The sequence below is a fragment of the Papio anubis genome, chromosome 2 (assembly GCF_008728515.1).
Source record: "Papio anubis isolate 15944 chromosome 2, Panubis1.0, whole genome shotgun sequence".
NCBI classification, from domain to species: Eukaryota; Metazoa; Chordata; class Mammalia; order Primates; family Cercopithecidae; genus Papio; species Papio anubis.
This window is the reverse complement of record NC_044977.1, coordinates 158,176,259-158,190,535: the sequence shown is the minus strand read 5'-3', so window position 1 is coordinate 158,190,535 and position 14,277 is coordinate 158,176,259. Positions and strand designations below refer to the sequence as shown.

General features: G+C 45.1%; 1 protein-coding gene across 1 annotated transcript in view; it reads left to right on the top strand.

Annotated features, from left to right (window-relative positions):
- Window positions 1–14,277, top strand: part of BFSP2 (beaded filament structural protein 2) — a 63,434-nt gene that overhangs the window by 7,670 nt on the left and 41,487 nt on the right. The gene's annotated exons all lie outside the window — the stretch shown is intronic.

Below are 14,277 nucleotides of genomic sequence, written 5' to 3'. Positions count from 1 at the left end.
AATAGCATAAAAATGTCTCTTCTCCCAAGTCAATGTATCAGTTTAACGCAATCCTAATTTTTAAAATTCCATCTTTTTTTTCTAGAGTTAGATGAGTTGATTTTCAAATTCCCTTTGTAAGAACAGAAAGACAAGAATGGCCGGGAGAGAAGAACTAAGAAAGAGTGGAGGTGGGGAGGTTGGGGAGGGGACCAGCAGCCCCACCAGACATTAACATATTATAAAGTCTCTGTAATTAAAATAGTTTAGCGTTGGCACAAAAAAGATCAGACAACCATGGAACAGAATAGAAAATCCTATAGTAAGCTCTACTGTGTTTGGAAATTGAGTATTGATGAAGGCAGCATTTGAAACCAATAGAGGGAAGGCTGGACTTTTTAATAAGTGATATTCAGACAACTAGACAGTCATAAGGAAAATAATAGAATTGGATCCATTTCTTGCTGTACCCTAGGGTCAATTCTAAATGTATCCTAGATATAAAGTCAAAAATGAAACCATACAAGTAGAAAATATAGGTGAATTCCTTTATAACCTGGATGTGGGAAAAATTTTCCTTGTTACAATTCAAAATCCAAAAGCAACAAAGGAAAATATTGATAAATTTGATTAAGAAAAATTTTAAATTTTTGTATTTCGAAATATCGCCATGAGGAAAATTAAAAGATAAATGATAAACAAGAAAAAAAAATTGCAATGTAGGACACACAGCATTTAAAATTTGAGGTTAAAAAAAGCCGATAGCACTCTTTTATTTTTAAATATGTTAGAGATAAGCACAGACAGTTGACACAAAAAAAAAGATGAAAATGGCTCCTAATGTCTCAACTGCACTCATACTAAGAGAAATTTTTAAAATCCGCCTGAGATACCATTTTTACCTATCCAATTAGCAAAACTCTAAAGTATGTCAAACTATTTTGTTGGTGAAGCTCTAGGGAAACAGGCAAGTTTATACAGTGTTGATGGGAATAGAAAATGTTATAACCCCTGTGGAGAAGAATTTGGCAACATCTAGACAAATTATACAGGCATTTATATACATATAATCTGACCCAGCAGTCCTGTTTCTAGGACTCACTCCCAATGACACATTGCCAAGAATATGAACAAGAAGTATGTAGAAAGCTGTTCCCTGCAATCCTATCTGTAATACAAAGTACTGGAAACAATCTGAATACCTCCCAGTAGGAGACTAGTTGAATAAACGATGATGCATCTGCAAAGGAACAAGGAACAGCTCTATAACTACTATGGAGTGATGATCTCCAGGATATGTCATTGAGCTAAAAGGCAAGATGGAAAGAGTGTGTATTTCATTCTACCATCTAGCTAAGAAAAGGGAAGGATATGAATATATACATACATATCTGTTTACATTGAAAACAATGGAATAAAACAAACCATAAGTGTTTTCACATGTTACTTATAGGAGGGTGGAAGGGAAAAAGTAGCAGGGAAAGGTAGGACACTAGAGTTCTTTTAATTTATCTTGTTATATGGAGATGACTTTGGAACCATGAAAATATTTTACAGAATTGTATAAAAAAATAGATTTCAAAAAGCCAATTCTAAGAATCAAATATAAAAAGAAATAAATGAATTCAACTATGTATCAAGTTGATAGCATAGTCACACAAAGAACTATTCCAAGTGACTTTTTAAACCACAGGAATTTAACTGTACATTCCTAGTGGAGATGCAAAAAATAACAGAAAAAAAAAAACCAACAAGTTTTCAGTAATCATATTAGTGGTGGTAGCACTGACACTGTTATTCTGACAGTGGTGTGTGTGTGTGTGTGTGTACCGTGGGTAAGTAAGTAACACAAACTATATTTGTGTTACTGAAAATTGAGACTTGGGTATGAGTGAAAGGAGATACAGTTGTAAGATGCATGAGGTTTAGTGACAATTCTTTAGTCTTGAATTTAAATTGGAATTATCAGTATCAAGTCATGATATATGTGATCATAAAAATAAATATATGCCTATCTCCAAGTCTGACCACTGAAAAGATCTAGAAGCAATGGCCAACTTAGTGACAATGAACATTTTTAGCTTCAGATTTGGGTCTCTAACAACCATCTTTCGCTAAAAGAATGGGGGCTTCTTGTAGAAATGGCTGAATCCAGGTTTGAGAATAGGAAATATACAAAATGAGTCTGAAACACCTTGTCATACCAGAAAGCAAGGATGCTATGAAAAACTACTACTGTCATGTCAGAAGACTTAGGAGTCAATTCAAATAAGCTCCCACTAACCAAAGATGGTTGGGAATCAATAAGAATATTATCAGGGCTTCTAGTAAGGTGAACAAGAAGACATCCACGTGCTGGGAGGGTGGCTACCCCAACTCCATGGGGACAGAACTCCTGTGCTCAGGACTCTTCTACACCTCATGCTGTGGAATCTAAAGCAACAGCAAAGCTGAGGTCCAGCTGCCATAAGGATGGACACCAACGAGGCTGCACTGGGGACAAAAAGAAGTCAAGATAAGCAACACAAACCATAAAGACAGGAGTGTGCAGTGTGTGAAAAAACAAGAAAGGCGGGATCAGGAAATTCAACAGGGTGAAGTCGCCTTCCCACCTAGCTCTCTTCTCTTTGCTGAGCCATACAAAGCTACCAGCCAGGAAGATAAGTTATCAAGTTGTATCCAGAGTAGGCTTGGAAACTATGGTGAAATGAAGGATTTTATAGGAGACAAATCTATATCAAGGCTTATTGCAATTTCCAAGCCTACAGTACCATCTATAACATATGAAAATGGACCCCAGTAGGACCTCTGCACCCAGCATTTCTCAGTCTCAGAAACAGTCCTCAGGCTTACAGAGTGGACACAGTAGCCAGTAGACCAGTGCAGGTGGCAGCAGTGGCACTAACAGTGGTGGCCAGAGACATGACTGTGACTCACATAGCAGTAGTGGGAGCAGAAGACCAGAGAAAAATGCCAGCATGGATCACAGCACTCCAAGCCGTGCTCTTACAACCTTGGAAAACCCAAGGCTGTCTCTTCATTAAGCTCCAGTAGTTCCAGCTCTCATGAGAGTGATCAGCATAGCAAGGAGTATCAGCGCACCAAATCACCTGGGGACCCTAATGCAAACAGGGATTCTCCCTCTCATGTATCGTTATCCAAGTGGGCAGCACTCAAATACGCCTTTCCCACCTTCGTTGATGTCAAAGTTCAGTTCAGTGTTACAGAAACCTGCTGCATGTGTGCAGCCCGTGGGCGGACAGGAGTCTGTGAGTGGACAGGAGTCCGTGGGTGGACAGGAGTCTGTGGGCGGACAGGAGTCCGTGGAACCAAAGCTGTCCTCTGAGTGCTACAGTGGTCAATCCCATGGTGACAGCACAAATGAGCTGCAGCCCAGCAGCAAAGCACATCTCGCCAGGCTGAAAATACCTTTCCAACCGCTAGACCTAAGTCACACATTCAGAGTTTTTAACACTGTGACTATGTGAAGCAATTGAACATGAAATTCTGATTGAACTTGAACTGCCTTTTTGCCTTAATCGTAAAGAATGTAAAAGTTTAGAGATGTTTTAAAAGTTTAAAGACTTGTGAGCGACTCCCAAGTGAATCCATAGAGACCTGTTAGCTCCCCTCTTGGGAAATAGAGAAAGTGTCATTTACAGTTTTCATATATTAAAATGATTAGTCAGTTATAGAATAAAAGCATGATCCCTCAATTTTTAAAAAAATATTATTAAGAACATTAACTGAAATAGATTGAAACCCATCAAATATATCAGCATAACACCAAAAAAAAACCCACTAATTAATCATCTTTGGAGCCCACTGAGGAACCAACTCATTATTTTTAAAACTGGTAAATAATGAGAGAAAATAAAGCATTTTCCTGCCTTTTTTGTAAGACCTATATGTATATCCGGTAAGAAAAATAAATAATTAAAGAGAGAAATTATCTTTTTATAGATGTATTCCAGCTAATAAAGAAAAATAATAGAATTATTATTAATTTTATTTATATCTATAATAAAACAATGACTCTAGGCAATAACAATAATTAAATGGCTATGACCATCACAAAATGCAACCAGCAGCCATTCTGTATCTCCTGGTGGAGTTCACATCACCACCTATGAAGTAGTCTTGCAAATAAACAAAAAAACTGAATATGATTAAGCCTCAAGATAAAACTACTAATTTACAGAAAAGACAAGGGTCAGATGAACAGGTTAATTCTGTAGTAAGCTCTACTATGTTTGGAAATTTAGTTTTGATAAAGGCAGCACTTGAAACCAATAGAGGGAAGGGGGGACTTTTTAATAAGTGATATTTAGACAACTAGATAGTCACAAGGAAAATAAATTATTAAATCAGCAAAATCCAGACTCTGGGAAACTATAGGACAAAAGACCCAATTTTTTAACAAATAAAAATTGCAAGGGAAAGAAGCAAGATGGTAAGAGAAACATACACATTAAAAGAGACTAAATTGACATATCAGCCCATCAAAATGGGCTTTATTTGGATCACTATTCAAACAAACTATTAAAAAATATATTAGACACTTGAGAAAAGACTAGATATTTGATAATTGAGAAAGTATAATGAAAGTATTACTAATTTTTAGACGTGATCATGGTTGCGAAGTCATGTGTTCTTTTTATAGCATTCTTATAATTTGCCAATACAGGCTGAAATACTTGAAGAAGAAATAATATGATGTCTGGGATTTGTTGAAAAAAATCTCAGGCAGAGTGGCAAGATGTGTGGATACAAGTAAAACAAAATAGGCCACGTGCTTATAATCAATCAAGGAAGCTGGGTGATGCATGTATGGGGGTCCATTATAGCAGGTTTCTTTTGACTTATGTTTGAAATTTTCATAAAAACGCAGCTAGACGACCTACCTCATCGGGTTGGTGCAGGAATGTAAATGAGCTGATGTGTGTAAATCGCCTGGCACATAATCAATGCCTTATTTAAGTTCGTGGAATTGAATAAACTTGAAGACATACCTTAAGTGAGCAGTAACACAAACAGCTGCTTACATGTGCGCGTTGATCCACCGACATATGCCGTGGGAGTTTCCGGAAAGAGCAGGGTATTGGTTAGTTCTCAGCGAGGGTGCCCCAGGAAGTGAGGACTGAGTGTGGGTCCCCCGGAAGATGCCAGAAGATGGCGCTTCAGAGCGGGACCCAGCGTGGACCCAGGTAGGAGCCGGGCACGGCGTCCGCAGGGCAGTCTGGGTGCGGGGCGGGCCTCCTACCAAGCGCCAGCTCTGCTGGGGCCACTGCTCTGTCTCCCCCCCTCTCCACTTCCAGAGCCCGGCACAGAGAGCCATACCTCAACACACAGTGGGTGTTCAAGAAACGGCTGGTAGTGAAAGTTGAATATGGAACCAGACAGGCTCCAGGTTTCAAATCAGAACTCCAGATCAGGGGTTCTCTAAAATTCCCGAGACAGGAAGCGGCTGCAACGTCTGACACAGCAAAACAACTCAGCGGAATCCTCTGCAGCTGTGAGAAGAGAACCAGGATGCTGGTTAGATACTGACGTGGAGCTGGCGCCAAGATGTATCGCTGAGTAACCACGTCTGTGCTCTGCTACTACTTGTGTTTCTTACAAAGTGGAGGGGAGACTCTCTCTGGAAGCACATACAGGGGCTGCGGACAGTGGGGGCTTCTGGTGAGAGGGCTGAGGCTGGAGACAGGGCAGGATCAGGCTTACTTTGGGGTGCATACTCTGGCACTGTTTGGAGGTTTTACCTTGAATAAAATATGCAGTAATAAATAAAACTCCTGTCAGTGGCTTTTGGGGTGGGGGAAGCAGTAATTCCTATCAGGTCTTGGGGCAGGGGAAGCCTTCAGAACTCCACGGAAGCAAGAGAACCCTTCTACGGACGTGTCCCGGTGGGACAGAAGACCCATCTCCGCAGATCCTCTCAAAACAAACCCAACTAAATTAAACATCCGTACAGAAGAGCGATAGGAAAGATGTTCTAAAGGGCTACACTCTCCAGAAGAGCTAAATTAAAACTAATCCAGGCAGCTGGCACAAGTGCTGAGGACAAATGTGGTGGCTTTTTACGGGGAATTAGTGAAAGAATGGCTGAACCAAGCAGAATGTTAGGCGGCGTCCCCAGCGCTCTCCCAGAGGGTTTATGCTGATCCACCGAAGTTGAGGACTCAATTTAGGCAAATAAAACCTAGTTTATTGTCGTCTGGCTGGGGAAAAGCACATAAAGACTCATTTATCTGGTTGTAAACGAGCTAGTAGAGCCGGCTGTCACAAATGCATTATTCAGCAGAAATGAGAAGTGATTTCAGCAGTCCTCAGGAGGCAGTGAACGCAGGGCACAGGAATGGAAATCTCCACCACCAAACTGACCACCACTGGAAAACAAATTGTCCTTTATAGTTACATCTTTATTTCAGGACCAATGAATAACCATCTAAATAAGTGCTATCTAAATAACACTACAGTGTGGAGACAGAAATAGTGAAGTTAGAAACCACCCCTCCATCCCCCCACCCCCCTCGACTTTCAGCAGGCTCTGGGCAAAATTATGCAGAAGACAAAGTCCCCTACTGAATGTAACTGCCCACACCTGCCTGGTCCCTCTACTCATGCCCTACTCATCCCTGTCCTCTCCCGTCTACTCACCCTGTCCACTCACCCCGTCCTCTCCCCTCTACTCACCTCTGTTCTCTCCTCTCTCCTCCTGCCTCCCCAGCTCCTACTCCTAGCCCTACTGCCCACAGAACTTCCAGGTGTCATTCCCAGAGCTTCCAGGTGTCATTCCCAGCTTTCAACTTCATTTTCATCATCTTCATTCCCACCCACCAGGTAACCTTTCTCCAGCTCTGAGGAGAAAGGTTATGTGATGGAAGGATTTATTGTCACTCACCCACCATGGAAACATGGGCCTTGTTTTGTTCATCTGCCCAGTGACAATGAAACCATCACTCTCACGTGAGGAGTAACGGGGACAAGGAGGAGAAGCCCCGGGAGGTCATGGGAGTTCACTTGGTGTGGGTACCCAGCGTCCCTGAGAAGACTGCCTGGGAAATGAAGCACTCATGGCGGCATCCAGCCCACCCAGCCAGGAACATCTCCAGGGACAGCCTTGGGTGGGCCCCTGAATTCCTGGGTGCAGTTGGCCTAGATCCAGCCACCCCCGGAGTGGGCACAGGCACTGTGGGAGTTCTCTGGGTTCACCTTCTGTGAGGCATGTACCTGCTCAATCCCACCAGCCAAAGACCACTGAGAACAGACCGTGATTTTCCTAAGAAAATCATGTTCCTACCCTAACAAAATCATTTACTTCCGCAAGACTCACGAGGATAAAACCATCCACAGTCTTCACTGAACTGCGGGCCGCCGATATGACCCTTGTGTTTGTGTGACATCTGCAAACTTTAACAAGAACTTTTACTCTGTCTTAATTTGGGCCTCTCCATAACATATGGGGCTACCCAGGAAGATGGGATTGTGTGCAGTGTATTCATCGCCTTGGGCTGCCAGAACAAAGGCCCATAGACCAAGTGTCTTCAACAACAGAAGTGCATTTTCTCCCTATTCTGGAGGCCAGAAGTCCAAGATCAAGCTGTCAGCAGGACTGTTTCTTCTGAGGCCTCTCTCCTTGGCTCATGGAAGGGCATCTTCACCCTGTGTCCTCACGCAGGCTTCCCTCTGTACATCTGTGTCCAAACTTCCTCTTCTCAGAAGGGCACCAGGCGTCTTGGAGTAGGGCCACCGTCAGGACCTCATTTCAACCAAATTTCCTCTTTAAAGACCCTGTCTCCAAATACAGTCACATTCTGAGGTACTGGGGGTTAGGATTTCAGCATAGGAATTCAGGGGAGGAAGAACACGATTCAGCCTGTAATACCCATTTTACAGATAAAGAAACTGAGGCCACAGTTAGTATTCCAGCCAGGATCAATCCAGTGTTGCTTCTACCCCTAAAATACTGTTTAAAAACTTCCTGTCACATTCATTTATAAGACCGGAATTAGTCCTGTCCCAGGACCCTGAAGGGTAGGCAGGCCCACAGTCTACATAGAGTGCCCCTGTTTGATAAGATAGAGCTGTAGTCGGCACAGGCCCCACTCTGTGAGGAGTTCAGACTCTGGGATGTGCCTCCTTTTTCTGCCTTTCTCTGCCTCTTTTAATTTGGAAGAAACTGTCAGAAAGGGTGATTGATCCTTCCGCAAGCCCATCTCTAACTGGAACTAACTGCTTTAACCAGGACGCACGAAGCTGGGCGGCTTCCGACCCATCAGACAGCTCAGAACTGAGGCTTGCAAGTTTAATAGCTTTGCTGCTGGGGAATAGCCCAGCCCTCCTCGGGATTCTCGTTTTCTTTTTCAGTGATTTTAATACTCAGAAAAATGTGCTGAGCAGTCAGCACTCAAGGCAGAACGACTTTATCTGAGTAGAGTTCAGAGACTCCCCACGGTGTGTGACTCCCGCTCCCCCAAGCCACTCCAGCACAGGAGGTGAGCACCTGCTTGGGTGGGAGAGGCCTGGCATGAGGGGTTTCCACAGACTGCTGGACTGGGACCCCTGCCCTGGACAGGGGTGATCACCTCTCACCACCACCTAGCCCAGCGGTAGGGGCCAAGATGCCAATCTCCATGGAGTGAGGCATGGCTCTGTTAAATCCCACCAGCCAAAGACCCCTGAGCACATACTCCTAGGTGGAAACGGTGTGTTAGCATGCCGCAGCAACAGAAAAATGTACCAGGAGAACCCGGGACATCTCAGGAAGAGGGAGTTGGGAGGGGCTTGTTACGAGGTTTAGGCCTGTGTTAGGTTGTTGGGGAAAGGTTTAAGAAAGGGTTGTTCTGCATTTGATGCTGTCAGGACGTAGGGGCAGTTTGATGATTGGGGATCTTAATAATCTTTACACAGGAGGTGGAAGGAATGAAGCAGGCACAGAGCTGCTGTTAGTAAAGAAGCAGCAGTCATCACTCGAGTCAGCTGGAAGAGGGGATGTTGAGTTTTTGTGGCTGCAGAGCGTCCTTGCCTCTCTGTCCAGATAGAATCACCGCGTGCCCTTGTCTCCATCTCCTTCCACCATGATCACAGAGTGAGCTAGTCTGATTATCGCTGATATTCTGTAAATGTTCGTACGTAAGTGAGAATACTCTGGTCTAGCTGTCAGCTGCCAACAGTCAGGGCCATGGTTTTACTTCCTTACAGCAAGAAGGCAGCCTCGGCCTCCTCCTCCACAGTGGTGGAAGGACCCCGGAGGCAGAACCGAGGTGCGAGTGACCTCTCGTCTCACGTGTCTTGTGTAGCCCCCATGAGGCTGGGGGCTGAGAGGTAATTGCTTGGGCTGTGCTGTGACTTTAGGAGCAGGGCCCACTCTGCCTCCCACATGCTGAGCAGGGTGTGTCTGCAGAACCCACGCTCCTGCCTATCTCACCCATCTCTCCCCGAGAGTCTATCTTCGCAGTCCTGCATCTACGCAATCAACCGAGTTAGAACATGGCAAGTCCAGCTGACTCCTTCCCACAAGAGAGGCCCTGGCCCCATTACTAACCCCTGAGAGTCCATTTCCTTATCTGTACATTGAGGGCAATAATCCCTGTTTCACAGGATTGCTGTGGGGATGCTGGCTGGAGATAATGCATGTGAACTAGAAAGTATGCATCGGGAAGGGAGGAACCTGTCCTCTCTGGCTCCTGCTGTTTTTCTATCACCCAGGATGGCGGCCAGCACATAGATGCATGATAAATATTGGTTAAATCAACAAATGGAAGTGTCCCACAAAGTAATCAGTTAATAAGAGGCAGCTATGTTGGTTTCCCAGAGCTGCCATAACAAAGTATTACAAACTGGGTGGCTTAAAATAACAGAAAGCTATTCTCTCACAGACCTGGAGACTAGAGGTTGAAAACCAAGGTGTCAGCAGGGGTAGCTCCTTGTGAGGACTGTGAGAGAGAATCAGTCCCAGGCTGCTCTCCCAGCTCTGGTGATGGCGGGCAATCCTTAGCCTTCCTTGGCCCGTAGGTGCATCACCCCCATCTCTACCTTCATTCTCCCATATGTCTGTGTCCAAATTTTCCTCTTTTCATAAGGATGCCAGTTACATTAGATGAGAGCCTACCCTAATGACCTCAACTTGATGACATCTGTAAAGACCTTATTTCCAAAAAAAAAGGTCACCTTCACAGGTACTGGGGGTCAGGACTGCAACTGATCTTTTGGATGGTACACAATTAAATCCATAACACCGGCTATTGTTCCTTTCACATTATAGTCCTGATTCCCAACATTTTGTCCTGTCTTGTCAACTGTCATTTAAAAAGGTTCCAGAAATATCAGTATTTCTGCACCTAACCCATTTCATCCTCTCTTCCTTTTGTACTTGAAATTAAATTCCACATCCTAGCCGGGCGTGGTGGCTCATGCCTGTAATCCCAGCACTTTGGGAGTCCAAGGCGGGTGGATCACAAGGTCAAGAGATCGAGACCATCCTGGCCAACATGGTGAAAACCCACCTCTACTAAAAATACAAAAATTAGCTGGGCGTGGTGGTGCGCACCTATAGTCCCAGCTACTCGGGAGGCTGAGGCAGGAGAATTGCTTGAACCCGGGAGGCAGAGGTTGCAGTGAGCCAAGATCGCGCCACTGCATGATCCAACCACTTTGTTCCAGCCTAGCAACAAAGCAAGACTCTGTCAAAAAAAAAAAAAAAAAAATCCACCACATCCTATCAAACTACTTGGGCTACTAGGGTCCAGAAAGGAAAGCTGTACAGAGAGTCCAAGAGAATGCTATTCATATTGTAGAAACACGGTAAATGCCACTAAGCTACTGTGTGACCTTGGACAAGTTACTCCACCTCTTTGAGCCTCAGTTTTCTTAACTGTTAGGTAAAGGCATTGGATCTCACTGACATCTCCCTGAAGACACATAGGGAATAGGCCAGATTCCCTTTTAGAACTCTGGTAGGCAGATGAGATGGATCCTTTCCCCGGACATGCAGAGATCAGGTGCCACTGACTCCTACCTCTCTCTTCACTTCTGTGTACCCTGAGATGAAGCCCTTTCCCATCTGTAAAATCAGAGGGTAGAATGTTCTGATCTCCCAAGCCGGCAGCCATAGAGGAGGCTGTCACTGCTCCATCATCTCTGAGCAGCGAATGAAGCCTATAGAAGAGAGGCAGCCTCCGATGAGCTCACTGCCTCCATCCTTTGGTTGGCTGGCTGGAAATGAGAACATTCAGTACATTTGGGGCACCTCCTGCATTCCTGAGGCTCAGGTGGTAGCCTATGCCCCAACATTGATGAAGCAGCAGTTATATTACCCCCAGCCCAGCACCTGCCAGAATATAGCCCAGGTGTTGCCAAACGGCTGTGTAGGGAGAAACTGTCCGGACAGGGGGGTTGCCGAGAGACAGCAAAGCCAACACCTCACCCAAGTTCACAAAAGCCCAGATTAAACCAATGAACAGCTGGAATTTCTAACTTGGACAGCCCCCAGGATTGTGCCTGCCTATACCTGGTACTGAATACGTGAACCTTCTTGCTCCTTCTCAGACACACCCCGTCATGGTTCCAGACAACCACTGCTGTGATTCTGAGCTTCCTTGTTACACCGAAAATCCTAAGAGCAGAGGTATAGTCTGATTATTTCTGAACCTAAAACCTAGCACAATGCCAGGCACAAAGAAAGAAGACAAGGAAGTCAGGAAGGCAATAAGGAAAGTAGGAAGGATGGAAGAGGAAGGAAGAAAGGGAGGGAGGAAAAGAGGGAGACTGCAACAGAATATCACAGTGGCTAATGGTGCAAGCTGTAGAGTGCAAAAGAACTGAGTTCAAACTCTGGTTTTGCCATTGACTGGCTTTGTGACCCAAGGCAAATCGTTTAACCTTGCTGAATTCCAGCGTCCTGATTTGGAAAATGAGGGTACTATTCACTCCACAGGGTCGTTGTGGGAATTAAATAACTCACTTAGAACACTTAGCATAGTGCTTGGCCATGGTAAGCATTCGGCAAACTGTGGTAGTAATTTGTGTCATCATTTCTAGCAGTTAAAACAATAACCACATGGACTGCATAGCCCTCTGACATTATCTGCCCAGCCAACTTTTCCGTACCTGGAGGGAGCAGGGGCGGGGGGAGGAATGAGCATTTGCAGCAGTACACAGGGACGGCCGCGCTGACTCAGGAGCATTCCACTTTATGGCAGCGATCTCGGAGTGACCTGCAGGCCAAATCAGAGTTGCCAGAGCCCCTTTGAGATGGGGGTGTTCCGGGCTACCGCCTCTGACCTCGTTCTCTTGGCAAGTGGCGCCACCTGCTGGCTGGTCCAGGAACTGTCTTGCATACCTAGTCACCCAACTGCAAAATGTTATTTGTGTTAAGTCCTGGATTCCTATAATCACCTCCTGACTGCCAAAGCCACCTTGATCCTGGGAAGCCAGTCACGCAATTCATACTGTCCTGCAGTCGTCCGGGTCATGTCAGAATTTCCAGGACAACTCCTGATTTCCTGAGGATTACAAATCAACCCCATAAAATTTCATTTTGCCCTGAGACTTTGCATATATTAACCAGCTAGTCTGTTTCTATTCTCTTCTGCTTTTTTTTTTTTTTTGCCAGGGCGGGGTGCGGCAAGGAATGGAGTCTCACCTTGTCTCCCAGGCTGGAGTGCAGTGGCGTGATCTCGGCTCCCTGCAACCTCCGCCACCCAGGTTCAAGCGATTCTCCTGCCTCAGAAGTAGCTGGGATTACAGGCGCCTGCCACTGCGTCCGGCTAATTTTTTTTTCTTTGTATTTTTAGTACAGACGGGGTTTTGCCATCTTGGTCAGTCTGGTCTCAAACTCCTGACCTCGTGATCCACCCGCCTCGGCCTCTCAAAGTGCTGGGATTACAGGCGTGAGCCACAGCGCCCAGCCTTCTCTTCTGCTTCTATTCGTGGCAGAAGAAACCTCCTTTCTTTCCTTTTTCAGGTGCATTCTGGGTTGTTTTGGAGCTTAGGTCAACCTTTAGTTTAGAGTCAAGGGTCCTAAGTTCCAGTCTCAGCCCACCAAACACTTTTCCCAGGTCCCTAATCTCTCCCACCTCCAGCTGCTTTATCTGGAAAAGGAGGGTTATCATTCCACCTGCCATCATGGTCCTGATCCTTTGGTGTTTTTTTGTTCATTTGTCTTTTTATTGTTGTTGTTGTTATTGTTTTTGAGACAGAGTCTCACTCTGTCACCCAGGCTGGAGTGCAGTAGCACAATCTCGGCTCAGTGCAACCTCTGCCTCCCGGATTCAAGCAATTCTCATGCCTCAGCTTCTCAAGTAGCTAGGATTACAGGTGCACATCACCACACCCCACTAATTTTTGTATTTTTAGTAGAGACTGCTTTTTGCCATGTTGGCCAGGCTGGTCTCAAACTCCTGACCTCAGGTGATCCGCCCGGCTCAGTCCCCCAAAGTGCTGGGATTACAGGTATGAGCCACTGTGCCTGGCCTGGTCCTGATCCTTTTGAAACTTAAAGGAGAATGAAATCAGTGGGAAAAGGCTTTGTCAGTGTCACAGATAAGGCTACAACTTCTTAGCCTGTGGGTGTAACTAGTGTCACATGTAAATACAGAATCTTGGGTGATGGTTTCCTGCATTGGCCTTGACTTCTTCCTCACCAGCAGCCTCTTAGTGTGACATTGTCATGGTAGCTACTATAAGGCTGGTACAGGTTTCAGTTTTATTATGGTCATTCATGAGATATTTAATGAGGGCTTACTATGCACCAGGCATTATGGGAATTCAAATATTAGAGCCAAAATTCTTGGACTTTGGGACCTGGAGGTCTAGGAGGGATGAAGTGTAAACAAATCCACACATTGGTCCATCCCTGTTATGTGCCAAGCACTGTGCTGGGCACGTGATGAATGTCAACTGTAGATCGAACAGGAAGGACTCATGAAGTACAGTTACAAATGCAGCTTTGGTTTGATAGGGACCCGCCCAAGATCCCTTTCAATTTGCTCAGTGGGTGGTAGACATTCTTCCCAGCCCCTGGGCGAAAACATGGACGGTCCCATGATTTTTCTGATCACTTGTAGGAAACTAAAACTACCATACTCGTTTTAAGCCACAAAACAGTCTCAACTCAGGAAACAGAATGTCTAGTTGATATATTATTCAACACATCAACCTTCATTTTCTCCCCTGCCCAGGTAGGGCCAAGCACCTAGTGGGGGTGCTGAGGTCAGCTTTGTCTCTCTTTCCTGCGATTCTCCTCACTCCCACTTCCCTGTGGCTGTTTCTAGCCCAGTTGAAATCTAAGCAGGA